General features: G+C 38.9%; 2 pseudogenes; both read right to left on the bottom strand.

The window, feature by feature from the left end:
* Positions 1–11,627: 11,627 nt before the first annotated feature.
* LOC111170102 (diphosphoinositol polyphosphate phosphohydrolase 2 pseudogene) lies at positions 11,628–13,698 on the bottom strand (annotated as a pseudogene).
* Positions 13,699–18,051: 4,353 nt separating this feature from the next.
* On the bottom strand, positions 18,052–19,725 carry LOC111170101 (ADP-ribosylation factor-like protein 1 pseudogene; annotated as a pseudogene).
* Between the last annotated feature and the right edge of the window lie 897 nt (positions 19,726–20,622).

Here is a 20,622-nt window from a genome sequence, read left to right as displayed (position 1 = left end):
CAGTTCTAGCAAATTCTTCAAACCCAAAGAGGGGGTTGTAGGTACCTTTGATTTAAAGCCAGTCAGTCAGAAGTACAGACAACAACCTCAGCTTGTGATTGGTGTTTGAAGTAAAGAGTGGTGTTGTGGGACTAAGCCCTTTACTTGTGGAATCAAATTCTATCTTCCCATAGATAGTGTCAGAATTGAGCTGAATCCTCAGACACGCTGCTGGCATCTGAGAATTGCTTGTTGGCGTGGGGAAGCCTACACATACATACACACACACACACACACACACACACACACACACACACACACAAAACTTGGAATTGAGTCCAGGAACCCCTTTCAAGACTTCCCCAGCCCAGAGCTGCTGAACTGCCCCACCACGTGTGCAAGCAAAATGCTGAAACAATTATTCCCGCTCACCCAAGTTTTCAAGAGTTTCCACTTAACCTGAAACCTTGGGACCCGTGCCTGACATCTCATTGTACTCTATCTCATTCTACCCCTCAGCTACAAAATGCTAGACCAAGTGATGAAATAACCTGAGACTTTCAATATTCGAGGACCATTACAGACTTGGCCAAAGAGGTGCCTTAAAACTTGGCCAGTTGCCATTCTGCACAGTTTAACAGCCTAACAGCCTCTTTCCATAGAAGGTGATTCAGCTACAACCAAGGAATATTTGATCATTTAGTAGAACCCAATAACCCTGCTAACACCAAAACAATTGAAAATCCGATTCAACCATTCATGAGCCCAATTAATTTTAATAGATACATGGAGATCCCTATTCTTGTTAAGTATCAGGATTTTTTTTCCCAAGGAAATGAGTAAGGGTGGGCCAGGAATCACTACTGTTTCTAATAGAGTCAGAAAGGACAGAGAATTTGGCAGAGGTTGTACCACTCCCCCTGCTTAAGGAACACCTTGACCTTCAGGAATGTAAAGTCAAATCCTGCCAGTTGTAAGATGTCACCAACGTTATCCACTGTGTATGGCTAGATAATGTGCAGTTTTAGTTTCTCATCTGGGATGGAATGACCCAAATCTGCAAACAATCTAGAACATTCTGTGTAACGCCTAACCTCCAAAACTGTGAGAAAAATAAATCACAGTGTTGAATCCACCCAGTCTACTGTATTTTTGTGTGGAAGCCCAAGCTCAGATAAGCTGTGTTTTGTTTTGTTTTTCTAACTTCACTGAGATATAACTGACATAATATTTTATAAGCTTTAGATGTAGATATGTTGATTTGATACACTTATATGTTGCAAAATGATTACTACCATAGCGTTAGCTAAAACCTCCATCCCATCACATAATTACCATTTCTTTTTTGTGGTGAGAACATTTAAGATCTATTCTCTTAGAAAATTTAATTATATTTTACAGTATCATCAGCTAAAATCACCATGCCATATTTCAGATCCCCAGCTTATAACTGGAAGTCTGCACCCTATGACTAACATCTCCCCTTTTCCTTACCCTTTAGCCTCTGGTAAACACCATTCTACTCTCTGTTTCTAGAGTTCAGCTTTTTTAGATTCCACATGTAAGTGATATCATACAGTATTTGTTTTCCTCTGCCTGATTTATTCTACTTAGCAAAATACCTCCAAGTTCCATCCATGCTGTTACAAATGGCAAGATTTCTTGCTTTATCATAGCTGAATAATAGTTCATTGTATATGTACACCACATCTTCTTTATCCATTCATCCATTGACTAACACTTAGGTTATTTCCATATCTTGCCTATTGTGAATAATGCTTCAGTGAACATGAGGATACAGACAGCTCTTTGAGATCCTAATTTCACTTCCTTGGGATATACATATACCCAGAAGTGCAATTGCTAGATTATATGGTAGTTCTAAAATAGATTTTGGTACTGAGAAGTGGAGTGCTGCTGTAACATATACCTAAAAATGTGAAAGAAGCTTTGGAACTGGGTAATGGGTAGAGGCTGAAAAAGTTTTGAGGTGCATGCTAGATCTATGAACATTTGGGCCATTCTGGTGGGGGCTGAGAAAGAAAAGAGGAGATCTGGAGAGAAAGCCTCCATCTTCCTAGAGAGTGCACAAATACTTATGAATAGGATGTTTGTAGAAATATGGACATGAAGGTGCATTCTGGTAATGTCTCATACAGACAAAAGGACATGTTATTGGGAGCTGGAAGAAAGGCTATCCTTATTATAAAGTGACAAAGTACTTGGCTAAAGTGTGTCAGTGTTCAAGTGTTTTATGGAAGACAGAACTTGTGAGTGATGAAACTGGATATTTAACTGAAGAGGTTTCCAAGCAAATGTTGAAGGAGCAGTCTAGTTCCTCCTGACTGCTTATAGCATAATGAAAAAAAGAAAGATGAATTAAAGGAGGGATTGCTAAGCAAAAAAGGAACCAGAACTTAAAGATTTGGAAAATTCTCAGTCTGACTATTTTGTAAAAAAATAAGAAATCATGTTCAGAAGAGAACACCAAGGGTGAGGCTGGACTATCTATCAAAGATACTATAGAAACTGAAATACAGCCAGTTTGAGCTGAAGGGGACAGAGATAGAACAAAATGAAAGAAGGATGTCAGACTTCTTAGATTCTATAGAGCTGGATCATAATTCTGTGAGGATGGAAATGTGTATTCTCCTTCAAGAATTGGAAAGAAAGATCCCAGAGATCATTTAGAGATCATCAGGGCCACCACCATGGATTTAACAGGTCAGATGGCTTTCATCCAAAGACTTGGGAACTAGCCAACCCTGCAAAGCAATGGAACAGGGTTACCCAGGATCTTGGGGGTATGACCCCCACGCATCAGAATCATGAAGGGAGGATCACCACTTCAGCAGTTCCTGAAGGCAGAACTGATGCCACAGTGGGCCTGTGGAGCAGGGCATTGAACAAAAGAGTATTATTCTCCAGCACCAAGATCTGACGGAATTTCCCTTGTCAGGTTTTGGACTTGCTGGGGACCCATCATTCTTTCCTTCTTTCCTGTTTCTCCCTTTTGGAATGGGAATGCCTATCCTATGTCACCATTGTATCTTGGAAGCACATTAACTTATCTGGTTTCACAGGTTCACATATAGAGAGTAATTTTGCCTCAGGATGAATTGAAACAGAGCAGGACCCTATGGTCTCACTCCCCCCCCCACCGCTGCCCCAGCCACCATGTCCTCTGCCTGCCTTTTGTCTGTAGAAAAACATTAACCAAAGAATAAGTTTAATCAGAGAAGTGAGAAAATGCAGAAGCGAAGGAAAGCAGTCAAAATAATTATAGTTTAGTCAATAAGCAAAGTCAAGAACCTTTAGCTCCTCCTCAAGGGCTGTAGATAATGTTCTGAGCCATGTCCTGTGAGCTGTCTTTTAGATACTGAGATCCCCACCAGGTGGAAGAAGTTAACTACATGATGACCAGACTGTAGCCATGACATAAACTGCCACCATTCCAAGAACTGGCTTCAAAGAAATGGGAAAAAATGACCCTGGAACTGAAGATTAACTGTACCTAAAACAATCAAGATGACACGGATCAGACCACTGCATGACCAATTTCAAGATGACTGTCAGAGCCGACTATGCTGTTTCTGCATGTAGCCCCTCCCTCCGCCTATAAAAGCTCTTGCCCACTGATTGTCAGTGGGGGGAGTCGGCCTTTGGACACAAGTCTCCCTTCTCCCCCGGTTGCTGGCCTCCGAAATAAAGCAAACTTTCCTTTTCAGCAACTTTGCCTCTTGAGTATTGGCTTTAGAGTGGCGAGCAGCCCAACCCCACTTTTGGTAACAGAATTATACCTCATGTCTCACCCATATCTGATTTAGATGATACTTAGATGAGACTTTGGACTTCAGATTTTAAAGGTGATGGTGGAATGAATTAAGACTTTGGGGATTGTTGGGATGTAAAGACATAAATCACAGCAAGATCCTTTTTGATCCACCTCCTAGAGAAATGGAAATAAAAACAAAAATAAACAAATGGGACCTAATGAAACTTAAAAGCTTCTGCACAGCAAAGGAAACCATAAGCAAGATGAAAAGACAACCCTCAGAATGGAGAAAATATTTGCAAATGAAGCAACTGACAAAGGATTAATCTCCAAAATTTACAAGCAGCTCATGCAGCTCAATATCAGGAAAACAAACAATCCAATCCAAAAATGCACAGAAGACCTAAATAGACATTTCTGCAAAGAAGATATGCAGACTGCCAACAAACACATGAAAGAATGCTCAACATCACTTATCATTAGAGAAATGCAAATCAAAACTACAATGAGATATCATCTCACACCAGTCAGAATGGCCATCATCAAAAAAATCTACAAACAATAAATGGTGGAGAGGGTGTGGAGAAAAGGGAACACTCTTGCACTGCTGGTGGGAATGTAAATTGATACAGCTATTATGGAGAACAGTATGGAGGTTCCTTAAAAAACTAAAAATAGAACTACCATACGACCCAGCAATCCCACTATTGGGCATATACCCTGAGAAAATCATAATTCAAGTACAATAGCCAGGACATGGAAGCATCCTAAGTGTCCATAAACAGATGAATGGATAAAGAAGATGTGGCACATATATACAATGGAATATTACTCAGCCATAAAAAGAAACGAAATTGAGATATTTGTAGTGAGGTGGATGGACCTAGAATCTGTCATACAGAGTGAAGTAAGTCAGAAAGAGAAAAAACAAATACCGTTATGCTAACACATATATATGGAATCTAAAAAAAAAAAAAAAAAAGAATGGTCATGAAGAACCTAGGGGCAAGACTGGAATAAAGATACAGTCCTACTAGAAAATGGACTTGAGGATATGGGGAGGGGGTAGGGTAAGCTGGGACAAAATAAGAGAGTGGCATGGACATAATACACTACCAAAGGTAAAACAGATAGCTAGTGGGAAGCAGCCACATAGCACAGGGAGGTCAGCTAGGTGCTTTGTGACCACCTAGAGGAGCGGGATAGGGAGGGTGGGAGGGAGGGAGATGCAAGAGGGAAGAGATATGGGGACATATGTATATGTATAACTGATTCACTTTGTTATAAAGCAGAAACTAACACACCATTGTAAAGCAATTATACTCCAATAAAGATGTTTTTAAGAAAAGTGAATTACTTAAAAATTAATAATATTTGTTCTAATTCTATCAATTCTTTTTCAAATATCTTTTTACATACTTGAAAGCTGTTTTTCTCTTTCAATAACTGTGCTAATTCATTGAAACTATTTCAGCTCAGTATGTATTTGTAAATGTTATAATTGAGGAAAAAATGCTCAGTGTTAATAAATTTTAAGACATTGTCTTTATTCTATAATAGTATCCCATCATAATGACCATCTCCTAAGCTTTTCATATAATTTTTATAAAAACTTTTTAGGATTACCATATATAATGTACTATGTACAAAGTACTACTAGACTGTATTTTCAGTGTGCTTAGCACTAGCTAAAATATTTTAGCAGGACATTTGAAAATGGTTCAGCCCTTTCCCACATAGCACAGACATTTAATATCCCTCATTCCAGTAAATGTCAGTCACAATAGCTGTCCAGACATCTAAAATGCCCCCTACAAGGTAGTACTTTTCCCTTTACAAACCACTATGCCAAAGGTGTGTAGTATCTAACAGAAGGAAAAGTCTTTATCCCCTATTTTGAACTTTTAAAAAACTAGTACAAAGTGCTTCACTGTCTCTCTTCTTTTTAAACAATAAAGCAGTGGGCTCTGGTGGGAGGTCGGTGGATTCGAAGTGAGACACCTTAGGTTTGAAACTCACGTTCTGCCGCCAGTATGTGATCACAGACACTGAAACTCCACCACCATTTGCTTCTTTATCTGCAAATGTGGATACAATACCTATTTTGAAAATGTAGAGTGAGAATGAAGAGAGATAATTAGGTGGAAATGTTTTGTAATCTGTAAATTACTGAATAAATGTTAGTCATTGTTATTCTTTTTTGTGTTTGTTTTGATTACAGTTCACTGTGCATCAAGGAACAGTGTTACCTCTGCTGTTCCAGGATTTGGCTGCTTTCCAGAATTGCTTGATAAAGTAAATCCCTCTACAACAGCATTTTTCAAAATATGTCTCAGCAGTTTCAATTAAAAAAAAAAAAAAGGAAACACTGCATACTATGTACCCCTCTTACATAATGTTGAGGTTAAATATCAGGATGTTAACATCTGAAAAATCATACCCGTTAAATTTTAGTTTCCAAACTTGTTTCATTTGACCATAAAATCTCCAAATCTCCTTCTATGTCTCCTCCTTTCCTTTCCTTTCTTCCTTCCTTCCACCCTTCCCACCTTCCTGCCCTTCCTTCCTCCTTTCTTCCTTTAACATAACACTTCTGAGTATTGTGCTTAAAGAATTTCATGGAACACAACTTAGTAAGATCTATTTTAAATGTTTCTAGTGATTACTCTTGATCATGTTTTGCTTTTCCTAGGAATTGATTCTGTATAGCTGGATTATTCTGTATAGGAGAACTTTACCAGGAATTGTGTATGTTTCAGTAGTATTTTTATGCTGATATACTTTTCCATATGACAAATTTTCTTTTGTTATTTTTGTTCATGCTGTATTCGTATAGAACTTTACTATTTTCCAAGCATGTCCCAATGTTACATCATCATCTTCCTTTATCTAAGGATAATCCAGTAAAACTAAAGCATGGAAGTACTATTATCCTAAATTTGCAGAATAAGGCTTCCAAGGCTAAGAGAGTTACTTAAGACCACACACACCTGTTGTGGGACATGACCAGCAGCAGAACCCCAAAGTCCTCATCCTTGCCCATTGAGCTTTCTCCTACAATGCAATGCTTCCTAAACTCTTTCCATTTCATACTGTGAACTTTCACATCTCTTTGCTATCTTTGTGTGCCCTGCCCCCTGCCCCCCAAATAGTGCATTTTCTGCTTCAGGTCAGGAATGTGAAGGGTAGAATTTGCTTACTTATTTTTAGCTGCCTATAACTGAACCCCTGTCTTTATTTGCTACAGGCTATTTGGGAACAGGAGAGAAAGTTTGAGAGGTTTATATTAGTTTTGAAATACTGAAGGAAAACCTCCCATTCTCAAATTCAGACCAAGATTTATTCAAGAAATGTCCAAGACAGTAGCTCTTTCAGATTTGTTAAGCATAAGACTGAATCCTCAAAGGTTTGGGTTAATAATCCTGAAGTAGAACAGTATGTACTATAACAATGGGACTTTCCCTGCCGTAAGGGCATTGCAATGTTTCACAAAAGAAAAGCAGTTGTTCAAGTGGTGCCCATCTGGAGCCATAAACGAGCTCAGAATACACTAACGCAACCAAGAAAACAACAGGGAAAGCTTTTCTGTGTACTTTCCACCATGCCTCTGACACACTGGCAGCTCAGTAACATTGCTGACATTTCTGAGCTGTTGGGGAGAGCAGCCCATGAATAGAAAGTGTGACTGAGACTGCTCTGGCACAGGGCCGTACTGTAGTGCAAGGTGGGATTCAGGCAGCTTCTCTTTGACAGACTGAATGCCAGGTAATTTATAGCCAGGAGACTTGATGATTGGAACCAATGTGAAATCTACACTATGTACCAAATTCTGCAATAATGTGACTGTTGGATTCAATCTGCTCCTTACCCAGGACTTTTATTGTTTTAGGAGTTGCAGTATAAAAATCAATAACTTATGTAACATTGATTACAGTAGGAGTGTAAGCTATTTCTTGTTTATCTGACAACATATATGTTTCTAACCTTAAACACATTGTGATGGATCATGTTTCACTAAATCCAGCGATAAATTGCATATTATAAAATTAATTTAATATTATTCTTTTGATTTTGCTATAAGATATACATTCAAATATTTTTTAGTCCATTTTGTAAGGATTACCCTGTTAAAGTTATGAAGTTAAAATGGGGCTCCCATAGCATTTTCTACTGAAGTGATTCTGGGGACACAAGATGTGTACCTAATGGCAGGTGGGGGCTGAAAGGGTAAATGAACAGAAACTGATGGGGGAGTCATCAGAGCAAGAGTTTGAATAAAGGAAAGCAGACACACTGTCCCTATTGTTTGCAGTGATCTCTGTACAGGAGATCACCTGTATGGATTACATCCTTGAGCTCCTTTTCTCTCTACCTTCCAGATTGGTTCAGGTAATCGAGACTAGAGGAAAGCTATTTCCTTGTCTGGCACATTTCCTGTAGGACTGGCTGTGTCCCTTAGTCACAGCCCTTGACAAAGGCCTTCCTGGGTTCTATTTATATTATTCTGTTCCTTCTTCCCTTCAGTCCTCAGACTTTTCTGAGGTTCTGCACCACTCCTTGGTTTCACTACACTCTAAGCAAAGTTTTCCTGACTGTCCTTTTATTAAACGCTTTTCAAATTACCCAGTGTGAAAGTATCATGTTTTAGCTGACCCTGCCTTACATACACTAGAAGTCAAACATGTCTGTACATGCATGGCTGGCCAACTAGTTAGGACTCCATTTGTAAAAGTATAAAAGAATGTTCTAGGAAGGCCTTCAGTCTAGGCAAAGAGAGACCTAGGGTCCCCCACCTTAATCCTAGAGCCACTGCAGGAAAATAATGTGTGTGTGTGTGTGTGTGTTTTACAACAGAGTGTGTATCTGTTGGCTAATTCTCCCATCCACACATCTACCCTGCAATATGAGTGCATCCCTAACCAATTTATTTAATAAATTTCTTATACATTAGGCCAAATACAGTAGAATTTGGGCAAGTTTATATGGTCAAATGTTTTTACAGGTACACAAAATTTCAAATTTTTCTGGTGGTGTTCTTTCTTTAGCCCTCACATTTAAATTGTGCAAATAAATTTACCATCATACACACCTTGTTTAGATTATTTTTCTAAGCAATATTCTGAAACATTTAGTGTGTATAAGTAGCATCAGTTGTTTCTTCCATAAGCAATACCAGGCAAATCAAAGAGATTGGGCAACACAATCCTAGGTGGTGATAAGTATTTTTTGAAATGGAGTTGAATTAGTTTCTTTTTTTATGTTAAAAAAAATTCATCCCCATCTTTTATTTGATGGTTCCAAATATAAAAGAAGTCAAGGTTCTTACACCAATTATCTCAAATGAGACCATGCAAAGCAATTTAAAGTGTATACAACAATCATTCCCCCTTCAGTTTTGCTGCTTTATACAACTGTGTGATCCACAGAAAATTGAATGGCATGTTGGTTGGAAAATTTCACCAGTTTACAAAAAAACAAACAAACAAACAAACAAAAGCCCAACAACAAACATGCAAGATAGTTGCTACTTTGTGTCTGTGAATCAATTTACAAACTTTTTAAAATTTAGGAGCCACACGGAACTAAAAATTTTAGCTGTCCAATTTTATCCAACTACTCCACAGGAAGCACGAATGACAGTCCCAACACTCTGTAAACTTTGAAGAGTTGAGATAGTAGACACTATTTGTTATCTATAGTAGATTCAACTGTTGAGTCTGCAAATGTAGGCTTTTTTCTCTTAACAGAAATAAATCTCCTTAGGGCCTTTCCTCTAATTTTGCTAGGCTGGGTTACAAAAGAATAGTGAAGAACCCTTCATGTGAAATTTAAAGTGTGACAACTGAAATATTCTGATGCATTATATAAATTTTTGCTAGTTGCATAGACTAAAGACAGGTGGTTTGCTAAATGGCACTGAAGAAAATCCTGATCCAGTGGCACTACTTAGTCCAAATGTTTCTGACCAAAGAAAATTATACAACAATACTTATAGGCTCACTTTTAAGAAATGGCTGACATTAATACTGTATATATTTTACATGTCAAATACATAGCCCAAGAGTTTATAAAATAAGTTCATGCATTATTACCTCTAATAATATCATATACAGGATACCCAGCCCTCCCCACCACCCCCAGTACTTCTGATAACATTTCAGGTGTACACAGTCTTATATACAAAAACAATCCAGTTTCTCTGCTGTGTTAAGTATATAATTTAAAGAAACTTCAGAGATTACTGAGAAAAAAACTTAGTCCATTGAAGATTGATACAAAGTGTCAATCTGTGCGATTTTAAAATGTTTCCTTTAAAAAAAACCACCCAGAATACATAAGCTCTGTACAAAAAAATATATAAAAATTCCAGATGATCATGTTTGATCACACTACATAAATTAGAATGAAATGTCATTGGTTAAAAGTTTTTCCACTTTACTCATTCCTTTGACAACATTAATTTGTGAACTAATATTTATATTTAGTTCAGCTGCATTTATGGCACAAGGTATCATTTTCAAAACAGTGGCACCAATTTTCCTTAAGTGTAACAGCACTCTATTTTTAGCAGCAATTATATTTTTAAAGGTTAACAATTTATAGAACAAATGTATAACTATGCTTATTTTCTACTTTATATTCCGCCAGTTACAATTATTTACAAGAAGCTAACTAATGTCTACATATGGAATCATCTTTCACTTGCCCCACCTCATTTCTGACTTGGTCAGGGAAGTACAGGTGTTTCAAACAATCCCATCTATTTATGTGTTTTAAATGGGATTCTTGGATTTAAGTGAATATAAGAACAAGTGTAAGACAAAGTAATTCTTAGTTCAGGTATGTTCCAGTGCCCCAATATTTAGTTATATGATAAATAGTACCTACTGACCAGCTGTAAAAGATGAGATGTTCCAAGGTGCCTTAACAGTCTAGGTCTGTAATAGCTGAACAAGAAGGCCATTTCACTCAATTGTGAGGCAGTTAGCACTGACTGGCATTTAAGGTGGTAACCAGAAAGTTTAACTGAAGAGATGTCACTAAATTTAAAAAACTGGAAATATGTTTTTAAAAGCAATTTACATTGAGGGAAATATGGTTCTCATGTATTCTGTGTAAAGAGAGATTATGGATGAAGGGAATTGTCAATGGAACATGCTAACTCAAATTCCATGAATACAGTTTTCATGATAAGATGTTATGTACTACATGCATTTTGCTTACTGTACCTGCCTAACAATCACCAGCTCTGTAGAGTTAAATTCTGTGTTAAAGGACTATTGAGTTTTAGGGGAACTGGCCATATCAGGTAGTTAGGGACATAATACCAGTTATGAAAATTGAGACAAATGTGTTGACAAATTCCTGAAAATAGGGCCATATAGAAATAGTCCAAAATCTGGAATCTATGAATCAAAATTGTGATCCTATGAAACAAGTTTTGGGGTTGATGGACTGCTTTAATATCAAGAATTATTGTCGTAAATTCCCGCAACAGAAGGATTTGTTGAATATGTTAATACTGTGAATGAGAAAACAATTTAAGGGGAAAATATACCCATGAATAAGCTGATCTGACAAAAACCACAGACTGACATCAAATGGACAAAAAACTGAGAAAAAAATACTGTGAAAATGCCAACCAAAATAACAAGGTGGGTGGGCTGGGGGCACAGTTAAGGCATCTAAAAAAAATTCCACATGGCTTTGGCTTGTTAAAATATTTTGCACTTTATTTTTTTTAAAGAAGATTTGAAAGCATCTGAAAAAAAACATGCAAATTGTTTGAAAATCCTGCATGGCAAATTCAGACAGTTTATGCAAATTGTTTGAAAATCCTGCATGGCAAATTCAGACAGTTTGCAAGTGTCATTCAGATGTTTGCCAAGGATAATAAAGCCTCTGCCCATGAGACTGCACATGGTGGAAGAGGTCCTTCCAGTTCTCTCTGTCTTACACTAGGCTGCAGCCCAGAGGTCTGTGCAGCAGTTACAAACACAGTGTTGCTATCTGGAAGGGAAGGGACTGTGGAATTTCCATTGGCTGGAGAACAACCCAGCTTTAGTTTTTCCAGATACTCGGCATGTAAGTCTTATGACACTGGAGAACTTTGATGGCATCTTCTGCTTTGAACCACTCTCTCTTTCTTCCTGTATTAACAGAATCTTCCCAGGCTTCTAGTATTTCAGTGACAGTAAGAACATAAACATATGTCTGCGCTTTCGGTCTTTGTTCTCAAATATGCCCAGGAGTCTGCCCAATTTTCCTTTGATTCCAGCCTCTTCATAAACCTCCCTCACGGCAGTACCGCCAGGCTCCTCCTCGGGCTCCATTCCTTCTCCTGGGACAATCCATTGGTCTGGGTACCCACTGCTGCTCACCAACAGCACCTCGCCCTCCTGCTCGCTCTGGAAGCACAGGCACACAGCCCGCTTCTTGAAGCCCTCGCGGTCATAGGTCCGCGTCTGGTAGGGCTTGAACTTCATCATAGAGGCGGGCTCTTGCTGCCGCTGCCGCTCCGGCCGCCTCCACCCCGCCGGGGAGTGGGAGCGAGGGCGAGTCCAGGCGCAAGAAAGCGAGGCGGCGGCGCGGGGAAAGGCAGCGAGGCCGGGTCCGACCCAACTCAGCACATGCAGGAGCTTCAGCTGACCTTACTATTTTTTTCTCTACATTTAGCTGGTGTATCCTCAATTCTCGGGTCTGTTAATTTTGTCCCTACTGTCATGAACATAAAACCACCCGCTATAACCCAGTACCAAACACCACTATTCGTATGACAAGTACTAACCACAGCAGCATTGCTTCTACTATCCTTACCTGTCCTAGTAATAATATTACTATTACTATATTACTATTATTTATTACTATTTCATCTATATTTCTATCATTATTTATATTTCAACTAAAAATCTCAAAACACATCTACTACCCCAACCCAAAATCAACACTCACTAAAGTGCAAAAACAACCTACCCCTTGAGAAACAGTATGAATGAAAATCTATTTGCCCCTTTCGTAACCCCAATAATAATAGGCTTCCCCATAGTCATTCTGATCATTATATTCCCAAGTATTTTATTTCCAACATCAAAAAGACTAATTGATAATCACATAATTTCCCTTCAACAATGGCTAATTCAACTCATATCAAAACAAATAATAGGTATCCATAATCGTAAAGGGCAAACTTGATCACTAATACTAATATCACGCATTCTATTTATTGGGTCAACCAATCTCCTCGGACTACTGCCCCGCTCATTTTCACCCACCACACAGCTCTTAATGAATGTGGGAACAGCCATCCCACTATGAGCCAGTGCCGTCATTACAGGTTTCCGTAATAAAACAAAAGCATCCCTAGCCCACTTCTTACAACAAGGCACACTCACCCTCCTTATCCCTATGCTAGTAATTAGCGAAGCTATCAGTCCATTCATCCAACCAGTAGCACTGGCTGTGCGACTAACAGCCAGTATTACAGCAGGCCACTTACTAATACATCTAATCAGAGAGACAACCCTAGTGCTAATAAGCACCAGCACATTCATGGCTCTCATTACATTTATCATTCTCGCCCTACTCACTATCCTCGAATTCACTGTCGCTATAATTCAAGCCTATGTATTCACCCTCTTAGTAAGCTTATACCTGCATGACAACACATAATGACCCACCAAACCCACACATACCACATAGTAAGTCTTAGTCCTTGGTCCCTTCTGGGAGCTCTTTCAGCTCTTATAACATCAGGCCTAATCATATGATTCCACTTCAACTCAATAGTTCTACTAATACTGGGCCTACTAACTAATATGCTAACAATATCAGTGATGACGAGACGTCATTGGAGAAAGCACTTTCCAAGGCCACCACACACCAACCGCCCAAAAGGGACTTCCATATGGAATAATCTTATTTATCATATCAGAAGTCTATTTTTTTTTTTTTTTTTCTGGTAAGCGGGCCTCTCACTGTTGTGACCTCTCCCATTGCGGAACCCAGGCTCCGGATGCGCAGGCTCAGCGGCCATGGCTCACGGGCCTAGCCGCTCCGCGGCATGTGGGATCTTCCCGGACCGGGGCACGAACCCTTGTCCCCTGCATCGGCAGGCAGACTCTCAACCACTGCGCCACCAGGGAAGCCCCAGAAGTCTATTTTTACCGGCTTTTTTTTGAGCCTTCTACCACTCAAGCCTCACTCCTACCCCTGAATTAGGCAGGTGCTGGCCACCAACAGGCATTCACACCTTAAACCTCCTAGAAGTACTACTCCTCAACACTCCCATGCTATTGGCCTCTGGTGTATCCATTACCTGAGCCCATCACAGCCTTACAGAAGGAAATCGTAAGCACATACTTCAAGCCCTCTTTATTACAGTCGCCCTCGGTGTTTATTTTACACCCCTACAAGCATCACAGTATTACAAATCCCCATTTACGATCTCAGAAGTAGTCTACGGATCAACTTTCTTCGTAGCCACAGGATTCCACGGACTACATGTAATTATTGGTTCTATTTTCCTTGTTGTTTGTTTCCTACGCCAATTAAAATTCCACTTCACATCCAACAACCACTTCGGCTTCGAAGCTGCTGCTTGATACTGACATTTTGTAGATGCTGTATGACTATTTCTTTACGTATCTATTTATTGATGAGGCTCATAGTCTTTTCAGTATTAATTAGTACAACTGACTTCCAATCAGCTAGTTTCGGTACACTGAAAAAGAACAATAAGCCTAATGCTGACCTTATGAACAAACACAATACTAGCCTCATTACTCGTACTTATCACCTTCTGACTTCCTCAACTAAACACGCATAAAGACAAGCGCCTCCGAATGAGGATTTGACCCTATAGGATCCGCCCGCCTACCCTTTTCCATAAAATTTTTCCTAGTAGCAATCACCTTCCTTCTTTCCGACCTAGAAATTGCCCTCCTACTACCCCTTCCCTGAGCAACCCAGAGTATTCTATTTTTTAGACCAATCTTCAGCATATTTTTGTATAATTATATATTGTTGGACCCCTCTAGCCTTCGGAATAGTTGTATAAAATGGAAGACTTGAGGAGACACATTGGACAGATTCTCACTGAGAGGGTGGAGTGTTGCTGACCACATCCCTAAGGAATTCTCCCAGGGCATCTGGCGAGCGTGAACGTGTCTGTCCTTTGGGAAAATGTAGCTAAAGTTAACACTACAGTCATCCCTCGGTATCTGCAGGGGACTATTTTTCTGTGGATACCAAAATCCAAAGATACTCAAGTCCCTCATATAAAATGGAATAGTATTTGCATATAACCTATACATATCCTCCCGTATACTTTAAATCATCTTTAGATTATTTTTAATACCTAATACAATGTAAATGCTATGTAATTAGCTGTAAATACAATGTAAATGCTATGTATGATAAGTAGTTGCTGGCATATGGCAAATTCAAGTTTTGCTTTTTATAACTTTCTGGATTTTTTTTCGAATATTTTGGACCTTTGGTTGATTGGATCCGCGGATGAGGAATCGTGGATGTGGAGGACCAACTGTAACAGATAAGAACACTGAGGCAGAAAGAACTTAACTGCATGTAGTCACACAAGAAGTAACAAAGTTGTAAATCAATCCCAAGTGTGACTGACTGCAAAGTGAGTATTCTTAACTGCTAGTCTTTAGGAACTCTATCATCTGTCATATATCTGCAAACTTGAAAGTTTCTGTCCTTTCTTGGTCTCAATTTTTCATCTGTATAATGAGGAAATTTTACTTTATGGTCTCTAGTAAATTTTCCACCTGTATTATTCCATATATTCAATCAATCATTTACTTAATGAGCTTGCATCAAGTGCCCAGAAACTTTAAGGTATACCACTAGATTATCTGGATAGTGTAAGTTCAAATAATTCACTTTTTTCACGAGATTCCACCAGGAGACAGAAATAACTCATCATCTGTGTTTTTTGCTTCTTTCCCTGGATTCCTTCCACCACCACTATTACAGACACACAAACACATAATTTTTTCACCAACAGTTGGGCCACATCCTCCATAACCTAATAATATTTTCTTTATTCTAGAGATAGAGTATATTTATTGAAAACCTTCTATATTTATGTAATTGACTAATTGTTTTTCTCATTTTCCTGTCAGCTCTTCAATAATGAAACAATGAAAAAAAAAGAAAAAGAAAGAAACGGTCTGGAATGTTTTCTCTGATGGTTGAAATCTATTACTTGGACCATAAATTTGCTGTCAGAAAAACACAAGATCATTTATGATCACACATTTTTATGTCCCAGAAGCTATAAATGTTTCCCACAAAAGTATGTAAAATAATTTTTCCATTCTATTCTTTGTGTTTCTAACAGCCTTACATAGTCTACATGTCAGAACTAATTACTCTCACCATGATTCTCTTTTTGTCTATGGACATAATTCATTTTACTAATTACTCAATATACATTTTCCTATATACCAACCCAGTAGCATCTTATGAGTATGCGTTGACTTAAACCCTGTATAATACTTTCGTTTTGTCAAAGAAATACGTTGCTCTTTACTGTCTTGAAAAAATAATACCAGAAAACACATCTATACTGAATTCATCTACACTGAATTATTATTTTGTGTTCTGCTGGTCACAGGCTGGCTCCCCAAGAAATGAGCCTGCCAGGTGGTTTATAGGGTCAATTGTACTGGGTATTTGTTACTCTACTCTTCCTTTTCCTGCCCTTTCTCCCACTCTGTTCTACATCACAGGGAACACCATTTTCCTGCCAGCTGGTCTCTCTTGCCAACTGGATTCTGGACAGGTTTAAGCAATGGTGAAAATGGGAAGGTGAGAGCAATAGAGAAACCAGAGTATTTCTTCCTCTCTTAGACTCTGCAGGAATATCTTTGGCTGTGGCTGCATCTTCTCAGCTCATGCAGAACAAAAACCCCTCCTTCTGAGATCCAACTGCTGATAGCCAAAGTTCTAGCTCTTTGAGTAGCCCAACTTCTAGATCTGGTATCACTGATAGGGACAGAGTAAAGGGACAAAGTAGGTGATTAAATATTCAATAGTTAATCCCACTAAGGGATCATAAGTAGAGACCAAAGTATGGGAGACTGCATATATTAATGATTACACAAGAAAGTAGGCCTGCTTAAGAACAAAACCAAGTGGGCTTACTTAGCAACAAAACTACACGATAGCAGCATGAGACATACCCCAAAACAATAAAACAGTGGTGGAATGGTCCACATCCTGTCCATTGAAGTCAGTAAGTTAATGATCCTTGAGAAGGGGCTTTTTCTGCACGTACTAAGAGCAGGAATATAGGGGAAAGGTGGCATTATACTGAAACCTGAGATGATTTACCATATTTTAGTATATGTTACTGCCTTTTTGCTCATTCCCATAGTACCATGACAGTCCCAGTTCGACCATGTAGGAAAAACAAAACTCCCCCACCCCATGTGGAGGAGGAGCTAGAGATAGAAGTTTGATATCTACTCAAAATGAGGAAGAAGGGCTTCCCTGGTGGCACAGTGGTTGAGTCCGCCTGCCGATGCAGGGGACACGGGTTCGTGCCCCGGTCCGGGAAGATCCCACATGCCGCGGAGCGGCTGGGCCCGTGAGCCATGGCCGCTGAGCCTGCGCGTCGGGAGCCTGTGCTCCGTAACGGGAGAGGCCACAACAGTGAGAGGCCCGCGTACCGCAAAAAAGAAAAAAAAAAAAAATGAGGAAGAAGATGGTCTTTTTCCTTTGATTGTAAAAATGTAGCCCACTAAGTTCTCAGGGTGGCATTCCCTTGCCTGCCAGTTCTATCTCTCACAAGCGTCCTATACTAATGAACTCGTTCCTTAGCTGTCACTCTGCCTCTCACTGAATTCTTTCTGCACTGAGACAGAAGGATCTATGATCTACTGAGTCCCAAAATGCATTCTGTGGTTCCATCACTACTTCTTCCTTCTGTCCCTTCTTGTCTAGGCTAGTCATGCTACTAGATGTTTTTAATCTCTGGTTTGCCTAATTATCCCTGATTGATTCACCAGCTCTTCTATCATCCATGTAAACAATTCCCTGAATTTTATTCCCTCTGCTTAAAAGACCTAGTATGGTTTCTGTTTTTTGGACTGGACTCATAGATTAACCCACACATTAATTTCACACTCATTCACTAAGACTTCATTATGTATCAAACTTGTGCAAGGCACTGTTTAAGGGTAAGAGCATACCTGTTAATATGATATACTTTTCCTATCTTGTATAAAAATTATAGTCCAGTGGGAAAGACAGATATTGTATAATAAATTGTGGGTATGATATATATTATAAAAGATAAAATATCTGATATTATGGGATCAAAAGCAAGAGAAAGTTAAACCAAAATGAAGAGTCAGGAAGGTTCTTAAGTTTGTCCCTTTTCAAATGAGATCTAAAAGGTGAGATAGCCTTGACCAGGTGTATGCAATAAGAATAATATGTGAGAAGAAAAGAACTTATTTTAAAACCATTTTATCTAATTTCCCATTTTACAAATGATCTATAAAATTTTCATCAGTGTTTGCTTTGAGGGTATAGAGCTATGTGACTGGGCAATGGAGGGAGGAAGGAGGCTTTACTATGTACATTCTTTTTTTCCAACCAAATACTTATTTTTAATATTTATTACAAATGTTGCAGTCAGTTTGGTATATGCTGACAATCATACAGTTTTAACATTTAGTAGTATGAAGCACACTTTAACTATTTCCAAAGGGATATGTGATGTGGTCTTCGTTTCAGAGGAGCAGAAGTGACTGAATTACTGTCTGCTCTTTAATGCTTCAACTAACCATTCCATTGCCTCATCAAGGCCAGTGCCTTTGGTTACTAAAGTTTTGAATATTTGCCATTTTCAGTCCTTCAAGGCAGGTAACCCAAGTGAATTTGCCATCGCTGAGGGAGTCATGGCCTGTTCCATGTCCTGCTTATTTGCAAACACCACTAAAATGGCTTTTCTCAGCTCTTCTTCCTCCAACATGGCAACTAAGTCTGATTTGGAAATGCCAATTTGCTCTCGATCACAACTGTCTACTACATAAATGACTGCATCTGTGTTTGAATAACAACATCTCCAGTATGGCCTGATACTTGTCTGTCCTCCTAAATCCCAGACTTGGAATTTTAGGTTCTTGTATGTTACCATCTCAACATTAAATCCAACGGTAGGAATCGTAGTAACGACTTCTCCAACCTGTAATCTGTACAAAATTGTAGTTTTTCCTGCTCCATCTAATCCCAAAATTAAAATCTTCATTTCCCGGGTTCCAAACAGACTGGAAAAAATGCTTGAGAAAAAGCCATCCATGATGAACTGCCTGTCCTCCCTCATTGACCATCAGAGACTGGCCCCAGCCTCGGAAGCGATGCCTAATCGAGCCTCGAAGTCGCCACCTCCCCTCGCCTAGGCCTGCGCTCTGGCTCTGGCTCGGGCTCTGGTTCCCAGGGGGTTTCCTTGGAAGCTTGGCCAGCCAGCAGCTTCCACGTCGGACCTCCCGGCCGGGGCGGAAGCAAGGGGCCACCACCTGTACATTCTTCTATAACCTTTGAATAATGCTAACTACATGTATTTTATATCCAAAAAGGTCACTTAAAATTACCTATAAATATCTGAAAGTTTCTAAGACAGAACTGGTGAATAATTTTTCTAATTTAAATAAATATCCAAAGAGACGTGCGTGATAGTTCACTGAGGTTTTATGCACTCTCTGGATAGTAGAGTGTTCCCAATTAGAATGAAGGTGACCCAAAATATTTCAAATATTTATGTAAAAATGTGTGCCTTAGAAAACATATAACGCCAGGTGCTTAAATAATAATAGAACATAGATATATTGGCTGTCTGTGTAATCCTTAATTCAAAATCTCCTGCAGCCACCCAAGAAAGAGCCACAAGGTGTGCACCTGCAAACATAAGTGCTGAAATCTGTCCCTGTCATCTTGCCCCTTTATTTAGCTTGAAAAGATTAACTTATATTAAACCTATTGTGACTTTAGTACTTCATTTTTCCTATTTTTTTTGTTCAATTTGATTTAAAATATATATTATATAGTATTTGCCAGGTACTGTGCCTGGCTCTGAAGATGATATAACAAATAAAATACCTATCTTGCCCTAAGGAAATTTTTATCTGAGAGATGCAGACAAGTGAATGAGTGCTTATGATACCACATGATACATCCCAAGAGAGAGGTTGGCATAGTGTGTTACGGGAACCCAATAGAAAGGCATCTAGCTAGCCTTGGGAAATTAAGGCATGCTCACTGGAGGATGTAATAGCTAATTAGAAGAGGAGTCAAAACTCTTTTTTAGTGGAAATACACAAATCTATACGTTAACACTTTTTTGGATAACAAGATTGAAACCAAACAGTGGTAATTCTCCAAATAAGCCAAAACTATATGGTAATTTATTTATGAGATCCAGTTTATAATTATTATCAAAGACTATACCTTATATAAACTGCTGTATCTCCATCAATGCCACTTAAGGGTGATTGCTGATAAAAATTTTTCATAAGATGCTAGTCTCAAATAGCGTTTTCTGAGAGTAAGGCATAGGGTATGTTTTACCCTAAGGTCTCCTTATTCTCACAAAAGAATTATAATTAGAGCCATAATTAGTAAACTTGCTCATTATTCTTAATTAAATTAGACATTATCCAGACATCAAAAATTATAATATACTCCAGTTATGTGCCAGAGTAAGTTATTCATATAATTGGCCTTATGCTTAACATACAATTAAATGTGCCAAATAAAGCAAACAAACAAAACCTCTCTGGAGCTCCTGATTACAGAGTTCCATGCCTGCCCAAGCTGCTCACTAGCTCCCTTTTCAC

The sequence above is a fragment of the Delphinapterus leucas genome, chromosome 3, assembly GCF_059928025.1.
Source record: "Delphinapterus leucas isolate spDelLeu-1000000601 "Yukka" chromosome 3, BTC_Dleu_Yukka2, whole genome shotgun sequence".
NCBI lineage: Eukaryota > Metazoa > Chordata > Mammalia > Artiodactyla > Monodontidae > Delphinapterus > Delphinapterus leucas.
This window is presented reverse-complemented; position numbering and strand designations above follow the sequence as displayed.